The sequence below is a fragment of the Salmo trutta genome, chromosome 35, assembly GCF_901001165.1.
Source record: "Salmo trutta chromosome 35, fSalTru1.1, whole genome shotgun sequence".
Lineage (NCBI taxonomy): Eukaryota > Metazoa > Chordata > Actinopteri > Salmoniformes > Salmonidae > Salmo > Salmo trutta.
The window spans coordinates 21,160,456-21,181,524 of NC_042991.1; the positions used below are offsets into that span (position 1 = coordinate 21,160,456).

A 21,069-nucleotide genomic window follows, 5' to 3' on the forward strand; every position below is an offset into this window, starting at 1 on the left:
AACAATAAAAGGACACTGATAAAATGTGCAGTTTTGTCACACAACACAATGCCACATATGTCTCATGCTTTGAGGGATTGTGGAATTGGCATGCTGACTGCAGGAATGTCCATCAGAGCTGTTGCCAGAAATGTGAATGTTAATTTCTCTACCATAAGCCAACTCAAATGTTGTTTTAAAGAATTTGGCAGTACGTGGTGGTGGTTGGGTTATGGTATGGGTAGGCATAAGCTACGGACAAAGAACACAATTACATCTTATCGATGGCAATTTGAATGCACAGGGATACGGTGATGAGATCCTGAGGCCAATTGTCGTGCCATTCAACCGTCGCCGTCACCAAATATTTCAGCATGATAATGCACAGCCCCATGTTGCAAGTGTCTGTACACAATTCCTGGAATCTTAAAAATGTCCCAGTTCTTCCATGGCCTGCATATTTACCAGACATGTCACCCATTGAGCATGTTTGGGATGCTCTGGATCGACGTGTATGACAGCGTGTTTCAGTTCCCACCAATATACAGCAACTTCGCACAGCCATTGAAGAGGAGTGGGACAACATTCCACAGGCCACAGTCAAAAACCTGATCAACTCTATGTGAAGATGTGTCATGCTGCATGAGGCAAATGGTTGTCACACCAGATACTGACTGGTTTTCTGATCCACACTAGAGGTCGACCGATTAATCGGAATGGCCGATTAATTGGGGGCGATTTGAAGTTTTCATAACAATCTGTATTTTTGGCCACCGATTTGCCGATTCTTAAAAAAAAAATATATATATATATAAATATTTTTGAATCAGGCAAAGCAGTTAAGAACACATTCTTATTTTCAATGACGGCCTAGGAACGGTGGGTTAACTGCCTTGTTCAGGGGCAGAATGACAGATTTTTACCTTGTCAGCTTGGGGATTCAATTTTGCAACCTTACGGTTAAACTAGTCCAATGCTCTAACCACCTGCTTTACATTGCACTCCACGAGGAGCCTGCCTGTTACACGAATGCAGTAAGAAGCCAAGGTAAGTTGCTAGCTAGCATTAAACTTATCTTATAAAAACAATCAGTCAATCATAATCACTAGTTAACTACACATGGTTGATGATATTCATTGTTTATCTAGCCTGTCCTGCGTTGCATATAATCGATGCGGTGCACATTCGCGAAAAAGGACTCTCGTTGCTCCAACTTGTACCTAACCATAAACATCAATGTCTTTCTTAAAATCAATACACAAGTATATATTTTTAAACCTGCATATTTAGTTAATATTGCCTGCTAACACAAATTTCTTTTAACTACGGAAAATGTGTCACCTCTTGCAACAGAGTCAGAGTATATGCAGCAGTTTGGGCCGCCTGGCTCGTTGTGAACTGTGAAGACTATTTCTTCCTAACAAAGACAGCCAACTTTGCCAAACGGGGGATGATTTAACAAAAGCGCATTTGCGACAAAAGCACAATCGTTGCACGACTGTACCTAACCATAAACATCAATGCCTTTCTTAAAATCAATACACAGAAGTATATATTTTTAAACCTGCATATTTAGCTAAAAGAAATCCAGGTTAGCAGGCAATATTAACCAGGTGAAATTGTGTCACCCCTCTTCCGGTCATTGCACGCAGAGTCAGGGTATATGCAACAGTTTGGGCCGCCTGGCTCATTGCGAACTAATTTGCCATAATTCTACGTAATTATGACATAACATTGAAGGTTGTGCAATGTAACAGGAATATTTAGATTTAGGGATGCCACCCGTTAGATAAAATACGGAACGGTTCCGTATTTCACTGAAAGAATAAATGTGATAGTTTCCGGATTCGACCATATTAATGACCTAAGGCTCGTATTTCTGTGTGTTATTATGTTATAATCAAGTCTATGATTTGATAGAGCAGTCTGACTGAGCGGTGGTAGGCACCAGCAGGCTCGTAAGCATTCATTCAAAACAGCACTTTCGTTTTGCCAGCAGCTCTTCGCTGTGCTTCAAGCATTGCGCTGTTTATGACTTCAAGCCTATCAACTCCCAAGATTAGGCTGGTGTAACTGATGTGAAATGGCTAGCTAGTTAGCGGGGTGCGCGCTAATAGCGTTTCAAACGTCACTCGCTCTGACTTGGAGTAGTTGTTTCCCTTGCTCTGCATGGGTAACGCTGCTTCGAGGGTGGCTGTTGTCGATGTGTTCCTGGTTCGAGCCCAGGTAGGAGCGAGGAGAGGGACGGAAGCTATACTGTTACACTGGCAATACTAAAGTGCCTATAAGAACATCCAATAGTCAAAGGTATATGAAATACAAATCCTATAGAGAAATAGTCCTATTATTCCTTTAAAACGAAAACCTAAATCTTCTTACCTGGGAATATTGAAGACTCATGTTAAAAGGAACCACCAGCTTTCATATGTTCTCATGTTCTGAGCAAGGAACTTAAACGTTAGCTTTCTTACATGGCACATATTGCACTTTTACTTTCTTCTCCAACACTCTGTTTTTGCATTATTTAAACCAAATTGAACATGTTTCATTATTTATTTGAGGCTAAATTGATTTTATTGATGTATTATATTAAGTTAAAATAAGTGTTCATTCAGTATTGTTGTAATTGTCATTATTACAAATAAATAAATAAAAATTGGCCGATTAATCGGTATTGGATTTTTTTTGGTCCTCCAATAAATCATAATCGGTCGACCTCTAATCCACACCCCTACCTTTTTTTAAAGGTATCTGTGACCAGCAGTCATTCTCAGTCGTGAAATCCATAGATTAGGGCCTATAATTATTGTATGTTGCGTTTATATTTTTGTTCAGTATATTATTCATATCTGTTATTTAATATTTCATACATCTCTACATCTTTAAATATGTAGAACAATACTGACAGATCTTAGAGGTATAAACAACATTTACAGAGAGCATACACAGTATCAAACCTTTCCTCAATCCATACAACAGGTAGTATGAGAGTCCCCAGGTACACACACTGGTTAATCCTGTCACGAGAAGCCTTTACCTTGTTATTACCAGTCCCAGTCCCAGTGCAGCCTGGGGAGTGACGGCTGTGGTGTGTCAGCGCTGCTAGCTGATTCTCTGAGAGATATTTTCATGTCTGTCAGTACCATTGTTCTGTAACTGTGCTCCAGACCCTCCATGTACTCCAGTTAATGACTCACTCTGAAGCTCCTCCTGATGGGAAACGAGAGGAGAGAACACAGCAACTCTGGTTAGGCTTCCAGTCCAGCCCTCTATGGGCTTGTTGTGTGTGTGTGTTCGTTTGGTGAGGGGGTTGACATAGCAATATACAACCAACAACAACGTGGACTTTAACAACCTGTAATAGTACAGCCAGTGTGTGGGATGGCCTAATGTGCAATGACATTTTAACAACTTCAATTGGATCGAGGCCAAATTGCAAGGACAAAATACTATTTAATTTGGGCAATTTCTACAGTAAGCAATTTCATTTAAGGCTTATAATTACTCTCGGAGTAATACATATTTTATGGTGATTCTCAAGTACACAGACAATACAAAATGAAAAACAGAGGAAATACACTTTTATGGGTTCATTGGAAAGTCATGTGTGCAGTGCAAGCGTATTCTGTTTGCTACCTACGTACTGATATCCCCCAAAGGGGCGATATCTTAGCCAATGACACAGAACAACCCTGAGCAAACAAGTGCAATGCAAATGTCCTTATATCCACACTTTAAATTATGTAGTGGCACGGGTTAAAGCCCCAAAAAATCCCATGATTGAAACTTAAGTCGATCTCAGATCAATTGCCTGGGGCCAAGTTAACCTCCTTTTTATGTAAGAAAGCCATGACCATCATGCTTTTAGGGAAAGAGGATAGTTTTGTACGTGTATTAAACTGTGAGTTTGACCAATTCCAGTCCCCTTGCTTAGGGGGTCCGGGTCCTCCCTGGGATAATTTTTATGTAGAAGGACTGAAAAGCTCAGTTCTGGTGACTTTGTACTTTCTTTTTTTTCCTTTTCTTTTCCCCTCCCTTTTTCTCCCCAATTTTGTGGTTTCCAATTGGTAGTGACAGTCTGGCCCATTGCTGCAACTCCCGTACGGACTCGGGAGAGGTGAAGGTCGAGAGCCATGCGTCCTCTGAAACACAACCCCGCCAAGCTGCTCTGCTTCTTGACACACTGCTTGCTTGCTTAACCCGGAAGCCAGCCGTACCAATGTGTCGGAGGAAACACCGTACAACTGGCGACCGAAGTCAGCGTCCATGTGTCCGGCCCACCACAAGGACTCACTAGAGCGCGATGGGACAAGGACGTCCCAGCCGGCCAAACCCTCCCCTAACCCGGATGACGCTGGGCCAATTGTGCGCCACCTCATGGGTCTCCCGGTTGCGGCAGGCTGCGACACAGCCCGGGGTCGAATCCGGATCTGTAGTGACGCCTCTAGCAATGCGATGCTATACCTTAGACCGCTGCGCCACTCAGGAGGTTGTTTACTTTTTTAAAAGGACATTCTAAAAAAACATAATGAAAATAAAATTATGCTGACGCCATCTAAAATATAATTTCCACCTCCAGAAATGGGCGCAATGACATACTGGTAAAAATGATTGGACCATCAGTAGTGTAGTGCTATGTTTGATAGGCGAGGGATTACAATTTTTTTTTTAACCACTAAAAGTTTGTACCACAGATTGAATATCATAAAAAATAGGTGCATAAAATGCATCCTCCAATTGCAACGTCTGCCTATATGCCCACACATCTTCTCTCAACAATTATTCATATTTTTAATACCCCCAAACACCAAGTTAGGCATACCTAATTTCAAAATAGGCCATTATCACTGTCAATAATGAATGATAATTCTTCACGTTTTACCAGTGAAATGTCCAAACTGCGTGCCCATTATTTGATCTCAATCAGTTTCATGGGAACATGCATTTAGATCTTCTTGAATAACTGATTCATGAGTGAATTAAAGCAGATGGTGTTAAAAACTATTAGCATTTCTTGTAGGCCTATTTTGTTTCAACTAAAGCATGCGGTGCGTGCTGTTGAGTTTTGGCCGCATGAGGATTTTCTTTTGACTATTCAGCTTCAGATAAGAAATGACTGAGGAGGTGTTTTTGGTGTAACATATTATAGGCCTACTATGCTACAGTAGACTTATATGGTATTATATTCCAATCTGTTATGTAAAATACTAATGAATCATTATGTGATCTTGCGAGATATTTATTCAGCTTTTTCTAACTTTACTAAACTAGCACCATTGTGAGAAGTGACATTTGTAATATAATAATAATAATAATAATAAGTGATGAGTAGGACTATTAGGCGTAGGCAACATCTTGATGAGGGTGATTATAAGCGTTTTGAGTGCCCTTCGTATCATGGTGCTGAAAGGACAGCAGTGGTCACGTATTGTTCTGGGTTCCACTTTTATGTTTTATGAACATCAAGGCAGACACAGGGTGAATTTGGATGCTAGATCTCATTGGTGTGATGATAAGGTACGTTTCTGTAAGCTAAGCACTCGGACAGTAGGGCGTTCAAGTGGGTGGTATAAGACCGTTTTGAGGACAGACGTTTTAGCAACCCCTGGTAGAGTTTTCGGTCTGTGGCTGTTCTTGTTACATCGGATTTGGCCTGCTCAAAGTGGTCAATTAAATCGAATTTATTTACAATTCATCAGAATATATTTTCCAGAAATAATTTTTACCATGCAGCTAGGTGTATTCTCAAATTGAAAAAGTGAGGGAGCGCTACATCACTGTGAACCATGTTTATAGCCTATGCATGGTCTATATTATCAGATGTGCTATTAGCAATAAGCATTATCACCTGTAGCCCAACTGATGCAACATAGTGGCTAGAAAATGTACCTAGGCTGAAGCAGGGGTTTGGCCATCTGCATTTTCTATTACAAAGTATATCATTGCCCTTTTAAAACGAAAATGCCCCTTTAAAAGTTCTGTTGCAACTGAGCCTAAAAACCATGCTTGAATCTCCGGTTGTAAAACTGCACTTGTAAAACAATGCCACACGCACACAACTGAAGAAGTAAAGATTTTTTAAATCATTTCGATTTTTCATGGGGTTGTTTCAGCACACTTACTTCCCGTGGCTATGAACGTGGTAGCAACGTAAAACTGGGATCCCCCTCTTTTTACAACAAAGGCCAAAACTTCTTTCAAAATACATTTGCAAAACTGCTTTCAAAAGTGTTGAATTAAGAATAGTTGTGCATTGAATGCTAGTTGTCAGAATACATGTTTCCCTCCTATGGCTCTCGTAACTTGAATGCGCCTCGGGAGGAATATTTATCTCACATAGAAAAACCAAAGATGCAAACTCGAGTCTGAGCCTCGGACTCGAGTCGCAAAGATTGTAAATTGTATTTCTGTTAAGTGTCGAGGTCAGTAAGTATATTTTAGGGATAAAGGTCATTACGTTTGATATATAGGATACTTTAGTAGTGCAGTTATTGAACAGTTGTCAGTCATTTTGGTTTACATTCATACTTGTCATTTATCTTCCTTCACCTACAGATTTTCTGTTTGTGTGACAGAATGAAGTGAAATATAGACATGTCTGCCACAAAATACCACGCACTTTAAAATGTAATGTTTGCTTTTTTCCATATCCGGTACAATTACTTTTATTAATGTAAACTGTCTACATTTTAAAAGGAAATGTATTTTGATTTAAATAGTGCCTGATGTGCTTTCTTTCATACAAGTATAGACTAATGAACAAGGGAATCTCTTCAAATAATTTACAAGGTTTATAGACCTAACCCACAGCAGGCAGAAAGCCATTGCCAAAAGCGATTTGAGACTTGACTTAGACTTGGTCCTAAAGGACTTGAGACTTGATTCTACCTCAAAGACTTGTGAACATCTCGGCATAGAACACACAACAAGTCGACTAGGTAAACAGGTCAACTATTATAACATGGTGTTGCCTGATTTTGTTTTAGTAACAACATTACATGGAAAAAATAGTAGTTCTGGAAAGTTATATCCTGAGGGATGAAGTAAATGCTTTGAATTACTTTACCAGCAGCTACGAAAGGCTATACACCGCTGTCTGAGTTGAGCGCTGCGGCGCATTATAGACTATTTCATTCCTTTAATTTGAACATCGGAGTGCCAGAAACCATCATGCATGCCAGTTCAGTGCATACAGCGTAACAGAGAAAATTAAATATTTGAGAATACATTTATTTTGGAATTTCATAGAGCAGACATGCTTCTATCCGTAATGGACTAGGTCATCTCCAAACCAGCGCCTCCAGCACCCTGCTCTAAGGCAGACCTGTTATCTATGTTCACGAGCACATTCACTTACTTGCCCTGTCAAAACAAGGGTGGGCTGTGGTGATAAATGTGGGATTAGCATGAAGAACATTCTACTTAATGGAGTGACATTTCTTCCTACTCCTTCCTGTTCCAAGTTGATAATGGCAATCTTTGTTTGAAAAGCCATCCAAATGACCAATATAAGTGACCAATATATAGTCTTTATCACTTGTCATCCAGAAAAGAGCTGTAAACACCATCAAATGTGCAAAAAGTGAAGTGAACAGATAAGAATTCATACAGCAAGTTAGGTATTCCAACTGTACTGTAGCCTTGCTCCTATTGTTACTGTTAGAGAGAAGCAGGGACGGGAGAGAACATTTAGGAATGCACTTTAGAAAACATCTCAGAGCAGATAGTTGGCTGAGAACCTTTGGCAGCATTGTGTAGTGACAGGCAATTTCTTTTGAATTTTGAGTAACAAAGAGAGGCTTTACTTACCATTTGATTCATGTAGCATTTGAGTCACCGGCAATGCTTTTTTACACTCTGTCTTCCACCGCATCGAGCTGCAGACTGACATCCAGAACAATTGTGACAAGTAATTTCCATTTAAATGTTTAATTGAGATGAAATATAGATGTACTAAGCAGCTGCGGATACATACAAAACCCAACAAACCCATCCGACTGGCTGTCTAAAACAGATCCCCTATTTTTCAAAGTGTGAACTGAACCTCAATGAACATTTATAAAGTAGCATGCTTCAGACTGTCCAAGTTGAACCAAGGACAATGAGGAAATTGCGTAAGCATGTTTCTGTCTAGCTGTATTTGAGGCAAAATGCATGCTACAATTCATCACAAGAATATCTCCAGATAAGGCCATGATATAATATTTTAGTCAAACTACTAACAGTCTGTTGATGGAGCTGGGACTCAGTTGGTATCTCTTGTGGACAAATTCACTAGCTCTAGCTGTATGAAAACAACTGTGCTCTATGGAGAGTGTCTCAGTGTTAAAGGGCTTTGCGGTGCCACAGGTAGTGTGACTGACAGCCAGCCAGACTCACCATAAGGAAGACCTGAAGGTCCTGGATCTGTGTGTGTTGCAGGTGTTCCAGCACGGCCACACACATGTACACCTGGTAGTTCAGCCGCATCACCACACAGGTGGACACGTAGTGGCAGATCTCAGGCCAGTCCAGGTAGTTCCAGAAACACTGACTCAGCCAGTGCAGACACATCTGGAAAAACACCTACCCACACTAAGAATGTAAACCTGGAAATGACACAGATGAAGGGATGATATTAAGGGTTATGAATGTTTTAATCTAATCCACATGACTTGGAGAAATAAGTACTGAGGCTTTGAGACAGTGGTGTTGTGGAGCATGCTGAGTGGTTGTATGACATCTATCATGTGCTTTACCTACTGGGGCTACAAAATTAACTGGAGAGCTTGACTCTAACCATAATTAACTGTCTTGTTTCTCTACCCAAGATACTGAACCACACAGAGGACAATCATTATTTTGAATGCATAATGTATTGTAATCAAACTCCTATCCTGCCTAAATTAAAACTTCTAATTCGTTTTTGTAAGAACAGATTCATCTGTAAAATCAACAGTACACTTGACACCCTTTATAGGTCTTTCTAACTGTCTTTTCAAGGTCTTCTCAATAACAGTATTTTGAAGGGAAAGAAGTGACATTCAACTTGAACTATTCAGTCAGACAGAGCTAAGGCCAGTCCCAGACTGATCTGCTAGCTCCTCCACTCACTCACTCCACACTGCAATTTACTCTGTATGTTTACCACAGGAGGCTGGTGAAGGGAGGATGGCTCATAATAATGACAGGAATTAAGTGAATGGAATCAAACACAAGGAAACCATGTGTTTGATGTGTCGAGACCATTCAATTAACTCCATTACAGCCATTACTATGCACCTGTCCTCCTGAATTAAGGTGCCACCAGCCGCCTGTGATGTTTACAGTCTCTGAAGATCTCTCCTAGCAACCCCAGATTATGTGGCATAGCTGCAGGTGCACAATAATATATTGCCATTCCTGATGGAGGTGTCCTCATCTGAAGGTCAGTTTCATTAGTGATTCCTGCTTTGTCATGTTATTAAAACGTATTAGGGCATAATTTCATTCATGGCAAGAACATATTGGATTGATATATAGAGGTTGATTGGGAAGGTGGATGCAATAGTTTGCACCCAATGACTTTAAATCTATACTGTAAACTCTTTAGCTTAAGATACTCAGTCCCTGTTGACACATACAAGATGACAGTCAGCCTGGAACACTGAGCCAAAAGAAGATGAGATCAAAAACAAGACTTTCAAGGTGAACTCTTTGTTTGGACATGAACGTTTACGTCAAGGGAGTCAAGTGTGGCAAGCCGAACAGTAGAGGGATTCTGCAGCCTCAGTTCTGAACTTCTTTATAGAGAATATGTGTGGCTGTGACCTTGAAGAAAACGTATTACACTGTTTCATGAAAAATCCTTTCTATTCCATTTCAATGGTTGAAACCAAGGTCAAAATCGTAATTAAGGGTATCCATTTGATTATAATATAATCCTGTGAAAACAGTGGAAAGTGAAAGGACATAGGGTGATATTGTACCTGGGAGGGGGTAAAACCGGACATCCTGAAGGTAGAGAAGACCAGTGGCATTTCAGGCTTCAGCAGCATCTCTACATAGTGTGTTGTACATGAGTAGACTGGATAGATGCCAGACTGAGCAATCTCCATGTGGAGGTGAACCTAAAAGGCAAATAAAATAAAACATTAACAGAGCAGAGAACTTTAACTACAAAAGCCCAGCTCTGTAGGTTAATAGGTAAACGTGTGAAAGTCAAATTCAGACAGACAGCTGCTTTGTCTGATTTTCACTCCTCATTTTCCTCAAAATAACAGAATTGTCAGAGCCTGAATGCTTTCGAAGAATGCAGTATGTGTGTGTGTATGTTCACAGTCAATTTGCTACTACTACTTAATTACTTGTCCCTGTTTTCTTAGGTATTGACAGGATCAATCGCATCAAATTAATAGAGGATTTTGCCACCGCTGTTTAGAAATTGTCCTTCATTGGCGACATGGTGTGCATAATCCCATCTGTCTGCATACATCCTGATTTGCATGCACTGCTGCTCAGATGGCAGAGCTATGAAGAACTATAATAATTTGTGCAAACTCGTCCATGGTAGCATTACCATTTCCAAGACATATTCTTACCCCTGAAACTCTATTAACTTCAGCGTATTCACCAACATCTGCAGAGAGAGATTGCCGTTTCCACATTTTATGGGGACAATGGTAATGACTATGCCACCATAATCTCATCATATTCACCATTTCCATCAAGAAAACATGAGGCATTAAGAATCCCTAGTCTACAAAGATACAAACGATAACATAACTCAAAACGTGTACGATTTGGCTCGTGTTGCATAAATTGGGGCGAGAATATTTAGTATTAAAATGAAACTCATCTTTCCAATGTACTGCCATACAAATGACAGTATTTCATAATAATCCAATTGCAGCAGGATTCAGTAGAAGGTCCCACCAAATGAAAGAAGTACTTATCTCCTTACATACTTTTCACATCCTCTTCCTTGATTACTCCTTAAGCTGCATGCAAATGGGAGGCAGAGAGAGACAGAGAAGAGACAGCAGAGACAACTAAGTTCTATTCGTCAAACTGGAGGCCTCTTGGTATTCAGTCCCTTCCTGGGAGAGCGAGGGGTGGGCTGCTGGACTCATCGATCCGTGGAGCCTAGTGGGCCAGAGGAAGGCCGATGTGAGCAGGGTTATATTTTTTTAATTCAACTAGGCAAGTCAGTTAAGAACAAATTCTTATTTACAATGATGGCCTACCAAAAGGCAAAAGGCCTCCAGCGGGAACGGGGGCTGGGAATAAAATATCAAATAAAAACACACATCATGACAAGAGAGACACCACAACACTACATAAAGAGAGACCTAAGACAACATAGCATGGCAGCAACACATGACAGTACAGCATGGTAGCAACACAACATGGCAGTTGCACAACATGGTAGCAGCACAAAACATTGTACAAACATTATTGGGCAACAGCACAAAGGGCAAGAAGGTAGAGACAACAATACATCACGCGAAGCAGCCACAACTGTCAGTAAGAGTGTCCATGATTGAGTCTTTGAATGAGAGATGGAGATAAAACTGTCCAGTTTCAGTGTTTGTTGCAGCTCGTTCCAGTCGCTAGCTGCAGCGAACTGAAAAGAGGAGCGACCCAGGAATGTGTGCGCTTTGGGGATCTTTAACAGAATGTGACTGGCAGAACTGGTGTTGTATGTGGAGGATGAGGGCTGCAGTTGATATCTCAGATGGGGGGGAGTGAGGCCTAAGAGGGCTTTATAAATAAGCACCAACCAGTGGGTCTTGCGACGGGTATACAGATTTACAGTTTACAGAGGAGCATAGAGTGCAGTGATGTGTCCTATAAGGAGCATTGGTAGCAAATCTGATGGCCGAATGGTAAAGAACATCTAGCCGCTCGAGAGCACCCTTACAAATCAGGACAGGTCATTTCACTGAGCAGCCATTACGAACACAGGCTGCAAAACAGTGATCACTAAGGTCATTACAGAAAACACCAGACTGATACATATCAGGATTATTTGTGAAGATAACATCAAGGAGAGTAGCCTTTTCTGGGTGTTTGGAGTCATACCTTGTGGGATTGGTAATAATCTGAGAAAGATTTAGGGAGTCCCATTGCTTTAGGACTTGGTCAGGAGGTTTAAGCATGTCCCTGTTTAGGTCACCTAGCAAGACAAATTCAGACTTAGTGTAAGGGGCCGGGAGAGAGCTTAGGGCAGGTACGGTACAGGCCGGTGCAGATGGAGGACGATAACACCCAGCAACAGTCAACAAAGAGCTATATGAAAGTTTAATGCTTAAAACCAGCAAATCAAATTGTTTGGGGGCAGACTTGGTGGAGACAACCGAGCACGGAAGGTTTTCCTTGGTAAAGATTGCTACACCCACCACCTTTGAAAGATCTGTTTAGCAGAAAAAGGTTATAACCAGAAAGGTTAACATCAGTGTTCAAAACACTCTTCCTTAACCATGTCTCAGTAATGACCAACACATCTGGATTGGAGCTGTGAACCCACACTTTCAACTGATCCATTTTAGGTAATAAACTTCTAGTGTTAATGTGCAGAAATCAGGCTTTTACGAGAGCAGAAATCAGTGAAGCAGATATCAAGTCAAAATTGGGGTTAGCAACACTAGATGGGCCAGGGTGCACATGCACAATATCATCAGCAGTAATACAATCAGGGCACGGCAGAGGACAAGGAGAGCTCTGCAGTGTTGATTTATGACATTTGAATGTGCATTAGACGGCAACAAGCAGAAAATGCCAGGGGATGGTCTCTGAACAGCAGGAGGGGGCTTCAAAGGCCTCTGGATTTAGGTGGGGTAGGCTGTGAGAATCTCCTGCCATTTTTGGGCTCAAAGGATTTGACACCTCTCACTTCACACCTCAGTGCTAATTGAAGTTGTATCTGTTCTGTCCTAGCAAGCTTGGTAGCCTTAACTTAGCATTCAGTCCTTATAAAGTAAAATATATCATTGTATTTTCAAAATAGCTTCAGACTAAACATTACTCACTCAGTTCCAGGTTGGATAGTGTTTTCAGGTTTATGTTGTTTGTTTGCCAGAGTATATGCTGTATAGCTTGGAAATAGGAATCTTTGGTAGTAGGAATCTTTCCAGGTAATTTTGTCCAAAATCAGGTTGTAGGTTTGGAGTTTTGATTTGGAGTGAAGGTTATGTTGTGGAGGGTAGTATCCTGTATATGTCCTTGCCAAAAAATCCAAGTTTATCTAACTCTAAATCTATATTTTTTTTAAAACATGCAGAAAAATGTCTCTCTCTCTCTTTCCATTTCTCCAACCATGAGCCCCCCCCCCTCTAATGTTAGGGAGAGGTCCACTATAACAACCACAGCATCTTACCTGGCGCACCACAGGTCAGTCTCAGTAGGCAGCAGGAGAGAAGGGTTACAGATTGAGGGGGCTGAGGCTGGATGCAGTGGGCCTTCTCAATGTGATTGACAGGCACGTACAGCAGGGGAGTGGAAGCGGCCAGTCATGATGCTAAACAGAGAAGTATGAATCTGAATTTAAAACAGAGCATAACCATGAGAGGTTCTTACCAGGGAATAAAGAGAGGAGTCTCGGCAGAACTACAGGTGTCACTCTGTTAAGGAAAAGGTCAGTTTCTAAAAGCCTGAGTGTTCATGATGAGTCCCTGAAAAAAGACAGGTGTAAAATATCTCTTCTACCTCTGAAGGAGAATAATAGAGTTATCACTTTACTGACCCTGGAATTGTCTGTGGAGGCTAAGTCAGTCCCTTTGTGATTCGTGCGGGTGTCAAACATAGATAGCTGATAAGGATACAAAGCTCCGATGTGAGTTTAGCTCTCTGTTGAGAGAGGAGCTCTTGGCAACGCTTCACCAAAAGACAGAGGTCCTGCTTGAATTCATTGCTCAATAACTTCAGATATCTCCCATACCTACAAACACAAACTGACACAAATTCAACAGGGCTCTACTGATCTTATGGTGGCCGTTGTCACAAAGACATCACAAAGTACGTTAGAAAATATTCAGGATTCTAGATCACACTTTGACTCATGTACTCAACAAATTATGAGGTGTGCAATCAGAACAATTAGGGTTAATAGAAGGGTATAATTAGCCCAAATGAGCCTTGTTTTAATGCTTTTCTGTTCATTAGCATATTGCCCAAAGACAGTATGACATATCTTAAAGGAGTTCATAGAAAGTTGACCTATTGTTCTAGAATGTCTCTGTAATACCGCTGATCACCGTATAATTCTGTAATCATTTTAGTTATCTTTATTGGTCGCTGAGTACCCTCTCTGAGAAAATGGCTGGTGCTTACTGTGGGGATTGAAACAAAGCTGCGAGGTTCAGTCAGACTTTGAGGATGCAGACGGCATACCTGAGAGAGGCCTGAATCCCCAGCTGGTCCACAGATGACAGGCTGCCAGCCTTTACGCCGCTCTCCGATGCTATAAAACAGGCAATAAAGGAACGGGAAATTGCCAGGGGTTTACACAATCGTGCTCCCCAGCCATGAATAAAAATGTAAATTCAATGACTGCAGCAAAGCAAAGAGAACGTGGCTTTGCCAAAGCTCACTCATCTGGCGAAATGACACGAACCCTAATCACACCTCTATGTGATACACTGCAGAAACGATCAGACGAGCGATCTGTATTCATCATAGAAACCAATGCATGCTTTAATTGAGAAAATGACCTTGATGAGAGTGAAGTAAACCCAGACTGACTGCTGCAGTTCTGTGGAAACTACTCTCCCCTCCTTATTAATGTCAGCGAACCCCACTTCCTGATTGCAATTACAATCTAATGGAGATGAATGACTTCTCTCTCCCGTCTGCCATTGTTGCCTCTTGATAGATGAGCCTGTGAGAAATGCCTGGGAGAGATGTGGAGGAGCTCACAGGGTTAAGGCTCCAGAAAATGGCTCTGCTCCGCACAATGGCAGCCCCTCAACTTGAGCAAATCTCTGAGCCTATTGTTGATGTCAATCACAAGCCATGACAAGAGAGGGAAAGAGAGTCAAACCACACTGGCTATGACAGCTGCTCCCCTGATGGACCATTTTGTGAGAGGAATAACTTGACAGAGGAAAGGAGAAAACAGGGCATGGGAGTGTGTGTGACTGAGGGGGAGATGGAGAGTTTCTTTTGCCTTCTTCTATGACTCACCGTCCATTGTGAGCTACAGCCCAAGAGTACAGCTCCGTTCTGATGAGCATATCTCACACAAAGACTCCAGTGTTCGTTTGGCCTGAGTTAAGCAAGCGAAGCGGAGAAAGAATACATTCTGAACATATATGGTATTGATCCAGACGTCAGGACTAAAACACCTACAGGTCTCAATGAAACACTGACTGACCTCTACACCTACAGTATGTTACCAAGTCAACCATGTATTATTTCTCATTGACTAACAGAATTGTACAGGAACACATAAAGGAACATACATAAGGGAAGGGGTCTCAGGTTATAAAGGTATGCTATTAGCCTCTAGGTTTCAGGGAAACCATAAAACTAAGCTCCACAAAAACAAGAAAATAAAGATTTATGCCTTAGAAATGACAGACCATCATTGACTGGACTGAAGTTACTAAAGCTAGCTCCCATCAATAAATAATGGGCAACATTGAGGTCTCAGTGGATCCTGGAAACGTTAGTGTGTGTTGATAGCATTATGAGGCCAGTTCGGGATGAAAGAGCACCAAGGCACTGAGGATCCTTTGAGCTTCAAGGGAAAGTTAAATACTGTAACTAGTGATGAGATGGAGAGAATGTGCTTACAGTTTTCCTGAGTGAGGCCTCCACTGAACAGTAAATAACCTGCCTTTGGATTTCTGGACAAAGAGCCAGATGTCATGATGGAGCACTTTGTACAAGATAAATAATACATGCAAAATGATTATAACACTGAGGAAAATAACAATATTTGAGTTGCATTTAAAAAGGTTTGGTTCTATTTAAGTGGTGGATGCTGATTTGTCCTGTCATTAGATGTCCACACAGATGAGTGACTCATCACTAATTAAAACACAGTTAATTATAGATAACAAAGCTGCGAAAGTGACAGGGATGGGAGTGTTTGTTCTATCATTTGCTCTTTACTTGTAATTAATAAAAGTGTCACCACTGGAATAACTTCAAGCCAAAAATCATACAAATTTAAGATGTGATGAATTTTGAAGCAGTTTATGAATAATGAACAGAAAGTCTCCATGAAGGACTGGGATGTCTACTGGCATTTCAGTAAGGCACTTTGGGTGGGAGACTGGGAGTGGCTGTCAGGGTAATATCTCCATTGTCATTCCTTTACAAGATAAAAGGGCCCGGCGCAGGACACGCACCTTTCCATATCAATTAAATGTAAAGGTCAGAGGGAGATAGTTTTCTGACATGGTATGAAAGCATGTCAACGTCATAGGGCTGCAGCATGTTCCTGCCAGGCCTGTCTTTCCTCTATGTTCCACAGACACGCCCAATGGCAGACAGTCTCTCTCTCTCTCTCTCGCCCACTAGGCCCAGGTAGACCCTGAGGGGCTGGGAGGGAGACAGTAAGCTCCTCAGCTCACACTGACCTTTGTATTGTGCAAGCAGGAAGAAATGCTCTGACAGCGAAGCAGAGAGGTGCAACACAGCCTTCTCCAGTAGATCAGCCAGGACTGGTGAGGAGACAGGAAACACACATCGGATCAGCCAGGACTGGGGAGGAGACAGGAAACACACAGTGGATCAGCCAGGACTGGGGGCGGAGACAGGAAACACACAGTGGATCAGCCAGGACTGGGGGCGGAGACAGGAAACACACAGTGGATCAGCCAGGACTTGGGCGGAGACAGGAAACACACAGTAGGTTTTAGGAACATCACAGAGGCCTTGGAAAAGCCATTTATCTTCAATGCAACATCAGGCAAGTCCAAATTGTGCTGCCTTTACTATACACACAGCAGGGAAAATCGTAAGGTAATCAAGCATCTTGTTTATCTATTATACCAAGAAAGGAAGCTCTGTGTAGACATTTTTTCTTATTTCTAAGATACATCAAAAGCCTTCGTCCTGGGTGCTTCTTTGTCTCTGAATGAAATAAGCAATCATGAAGTCTCTTACTCTGTACACCGCAATCCCTTCACAACCAATAACTCAAAATGGAACTCTTAAGAGTGACATTCAGAGGAAGCAATTGAACACACAATGACACCTAATCATGACGGTTTCAATGAATAGCAACCAATCAATGACATAAACACCCTCAGAGTGCAACAGTACAGTATATGTACAGTAAATTAAAATTCTTATGTGGGTAAATTAGTCATCTTTACCATTATTTACTGTTACCCAGGCAAAGTGATAATCTATACATTTGCAGTTGTAGGCAGAGAGATATTGGTTCTTCATTATCAAGTAGTCTAGCAGCACACCCAATATGGGCCTATCATTTCATCCACTGACAAATGTATCATCCATTTATTCATGGGAATGTAATGGACTATCAAATGTTAACAAACTCTGGTCCCTGTCTGTAGTTTGAATATAAAACAGATGAGTTATAACCCAACAGTGCTATAATTCTCAAATACAGTGTGGATTGTAGCATATCGGAATGGCAAGAACAGTGAAATATGGATTCACGGGTTTTATTGATAAACTATTCAAAGTCAGTTTTTTTTCTCGCTCTGACCATGTGACCTGACCAGTAATAACCTGACCAGTAATATCTTTTTTTATACATAACATCATAATATATCACCCCCATTTGCTGAGACAAAGTTGGACTTGGTGGTCATGACTTTACAATATTGTCTCCTGCAGGTATCCATCCAGCTCCCATCCTTCTCTGTGTCCTTGGTGGAGGCCAGGAAGGCACTTATCTCATAGTCTACAGACAAAACCAAAAGACATCACTCACTCACTGACTACCAAATGCAATCATTCATATCCTAATTTACTTTCAGGAGAGCCTATAGCCTCCATTATGCAATCAGAGCCATCTTTTATTTCAGAAACCCTGACCTTTTAAACAACATTGACATTGTGTCTGAATCTAAAGTGCCACCTCACCTCACAGACATTAGTTTAGAATTTCAATTAGCCTCTCTAGCCTTAATCTCTAATGTCAACTAATGCTTGATGTTCCCATTCAGGCATTACATTTTTAAATGTCTTTTTTTTCAAGGCCTCTACTGACTAAGGGGGTATTGTTTGTATTGAGTGCTTTGAATAGCCTACGTTTATATATTTACACGACAGGCAAAGCAGAACGGTAATGAAAGGAAAGGTTTTAAAGCATTAATGAACCAGTGGAGGATCCTTGGCACCAGGTGGAGATCTTGTGGCTGAATGAACAGCATTGTTCAAGAGACCCTGTCCCTGCACCCAACTCCACAGCTAATGACAGACATGCTCACCCAAACCCTTCATATGAGAACTTCAAACAACAAAATCTTGATTCACCTATTGGAAAATTATTGCTGCATAACTAATACCCGTACCATAGTCAGGCAGAAATACACTACATAACCAAAAGTATGTGGACACTTGCTTGTCAAACATCTCATTCCAAAATCATGTGCATTAATATGGAGTTGGTCTCCCGCTTTGCTGCTATAATAGCCTCCACTCTTCTGGGAAGGCTTTCCAGTAGATGTTGGAACATTGTTGAGGGGACTTGCTTCCATTCAGCCACAAGAGCATTAGTGAGGTCGGGCACTGATGTTAGGCGATTAGGCCTGGCTCGCAGTCAGCCGACACTTGGCATTGCACATGGTGATCTCAGGCTTGTGTGCGGCTGCACGGCCATAGAATCCCACTTCATAAAGCTCCCGACGAACAGTTATATTACTGACGTGGCTTCCAGAGGCAGTTTGGAACTCAGTAGTGAGTGTTGCAACCGAGGACAAACGGTTTTTACCGTTCTGTGAGCCGTTGTTGCTCCTAGACGTTTCCACTTCACAATAACAGCACTTACAGTTGACCGGGGCAGCTCTAGCAGGGCATAAATTTGATGAACTGACTTGTAGGAAAGGTGGCATCCTATGACGGTGCCACGTTGAAAGTCACTGAGCTCTTCAGTAAGGCCATTCTACTCCCAATGTTTGTCTATGGAGATTGCATGGCTGTGTGCTCGATTTTATACACCTGTCAGCAACTAGTTTCAGGACTTCCTCTTCTTTACGTTAGGCCAAGGGGTGCGAGTAGAAGAGCACTGACCTTCTGGAGGGCCCTAGGGGGATGTCTCCTCTCCGATAGTCCTCCAATCACACTCATACGCACCAGGATGTGGTTCCTCTCAACAGACAGACCATCAGTGATGAAGATGGGGGAGGGAATATAAAAATGGGAGGAGAAATTAGGTGATCTCTAATTCAGAAACAAAACTGGCGTGCTTGCAGGCACATTTATTTTGTGACCAGACAATTCACAGCATTTCAATTCATGACCAGTCACAATATCCATTATGGAGGCATTCAAAAGACACTTTTGGAAATGGCCTTTTGTTTACGCTTTATTTCATTTTACTGTGACAAGGCAAATGATCAATTTCTCATTTTGTTGTGATTAGACTAACGGTCGAACCACAGCCTGTCATAACATTATGAGGCACAGGAAAACAAACAGCTTTTCAAATACCCTTCACCAGACAATGTATCGGTGATGTTGTCCTTCTGACACTGCAACAACATGTCGTAAATGTTGTACTGTGACTTCAGATGCAGGAGGGAGTCTAGGTTGCAGCACCTCACACTTAGTAATCTAAAAGTACATGAAAATACATAGATAAACAAATGTCACTTCTCAAGGACATACAATTACAGATCGTACAAACTTAATCCTTCTAAAGTTAGTTAACCATTTGATTTAGAGTGCTTGCTCTGAAAACCCATTGGGTCTAGCTGCCTACTACCTACAGACCTGTAATGGACAGTATGTTGTATTTTTTCCCAGGTCTTATAAAAGTTATTATTCGTTTCCGCTCGCCTGCCTTATTGCCTTGTATATCAGCAGACTCCACAGAGGGCCAAGCCAGAGTGCTTTGCATAATAGGGAGAAAGAATCTCTAACTGAATTGTGGAAATAGATTTCAACATTAACGCAGCAGTTGAGAGTAATACATCATGAAAGCGGATGCAGGAGGGATGTGACGGGGACATAACAACGGTGACATAAAACAGGCAGGTGGAAGTGAGCAGTAAAACAGGACAAGCCGGCGTGTCATTGTTAAGTGACAGATATTTCCCTCTCTAATGGCTAATAATGATGGGATTTACTACCGAGCAGTCTGTTCATATCAGCCTTGTCTCTTTGCTGTGACAGTAACACAAGCCCATTTTATAGGGTTTGGGCAGCAACACAACATGCTGAAGCTGTAATCAACCAAAGCAATCTTGGGACACCTGGAAGCAATTCAAGATAGCATTGTTTCAACACAGACACCAAACTGCAGGAATGCAAGTTATTGTAAACAGGAAAAAATACCAGTCCTAGAGCAGAAAGAATTCCACTATTCTAATCATTAACTATAAGTGAAAGATTCCGTAGAAGCCAGTCAGGAGCCAGTAAACATTATATATGTTCGTCCTGCATTCAGGGAGTGAGGAGCTCCATATTTGTTCATACTATTAGAAGGCTCTGATTAGGAGTGCAGTGTGAGGGCAATTCATTATCATTACTTTAAGCATGACAATTGGGAGCCAACGTGCTGCTGAAATGAACACTGAATAAGACCGCTCAAGAAAATTACACAGCCGCACTGTTTTGTCAACAGGAAGCCTTCCTCCTCCAAAACAACAGTCTCTTAATTGATCTATTTAGCATATTTGGTGGAGCTGAGCAGGTCTCTCCAAAGAGGATGTAGCTCAGGCTCTTTGATCTGCAGTCTCCGCCACCGCGCGAACCTCCGCGAGACACCAACACTGACTTGCGCTCCCTTTGACTGGGGCGGCCATCGCTAAGGATTCCCTTTGACTTTAACATGAAGATGGAGATGTGATCTGGTTAAGCAAGGAGAGGTGCGAGTCGTTGCCGTGATGGAGCATCCTGTCAAAGCAAAATGATTAATTTCTGTGATGCTGTGAACTGTCATCACGCCCACAGTGTCATGGGCACCTTCAGTCATTCAATTTGATG

At 41.6% G+C, this 21,069-nt stretch overlaps 1 long non-coding RNA gene across 2 annotated transcripts; it reads right to left on the bottom strand.

Annotated features, from left to right (window-relative positions):
* Positions 1 to 3,096: 3,096 nt before the first annotated feature.
* LOC115174847 (uncharacterized) lies at positions 3,097 to 11,265 on the bottom strand. 2 transcript variants are annotated; one of them, XR_003871868.1, is made up of 5 exons: positions 10,539 to 11,265; positions 9,927 to 10,067; positions 8,359 to 8,567; positions 7,789 to 7,863; positions 3,097 to 3,189 (listed from the first exon to the last, which is right to left on the bottom strand). It is a non-coding gene; the product is annotated as an uncharacterized LOC115174847 (long non-coding RNA). The 2 variants fall into 2 exon arrangements; XR_003871867.1 differs by having other exon boundaries at positions 9,927 to 11,265.
* Between the last annotated feature and the right edge of the window lie 9,804 nt (positions 11,266 to 21,069).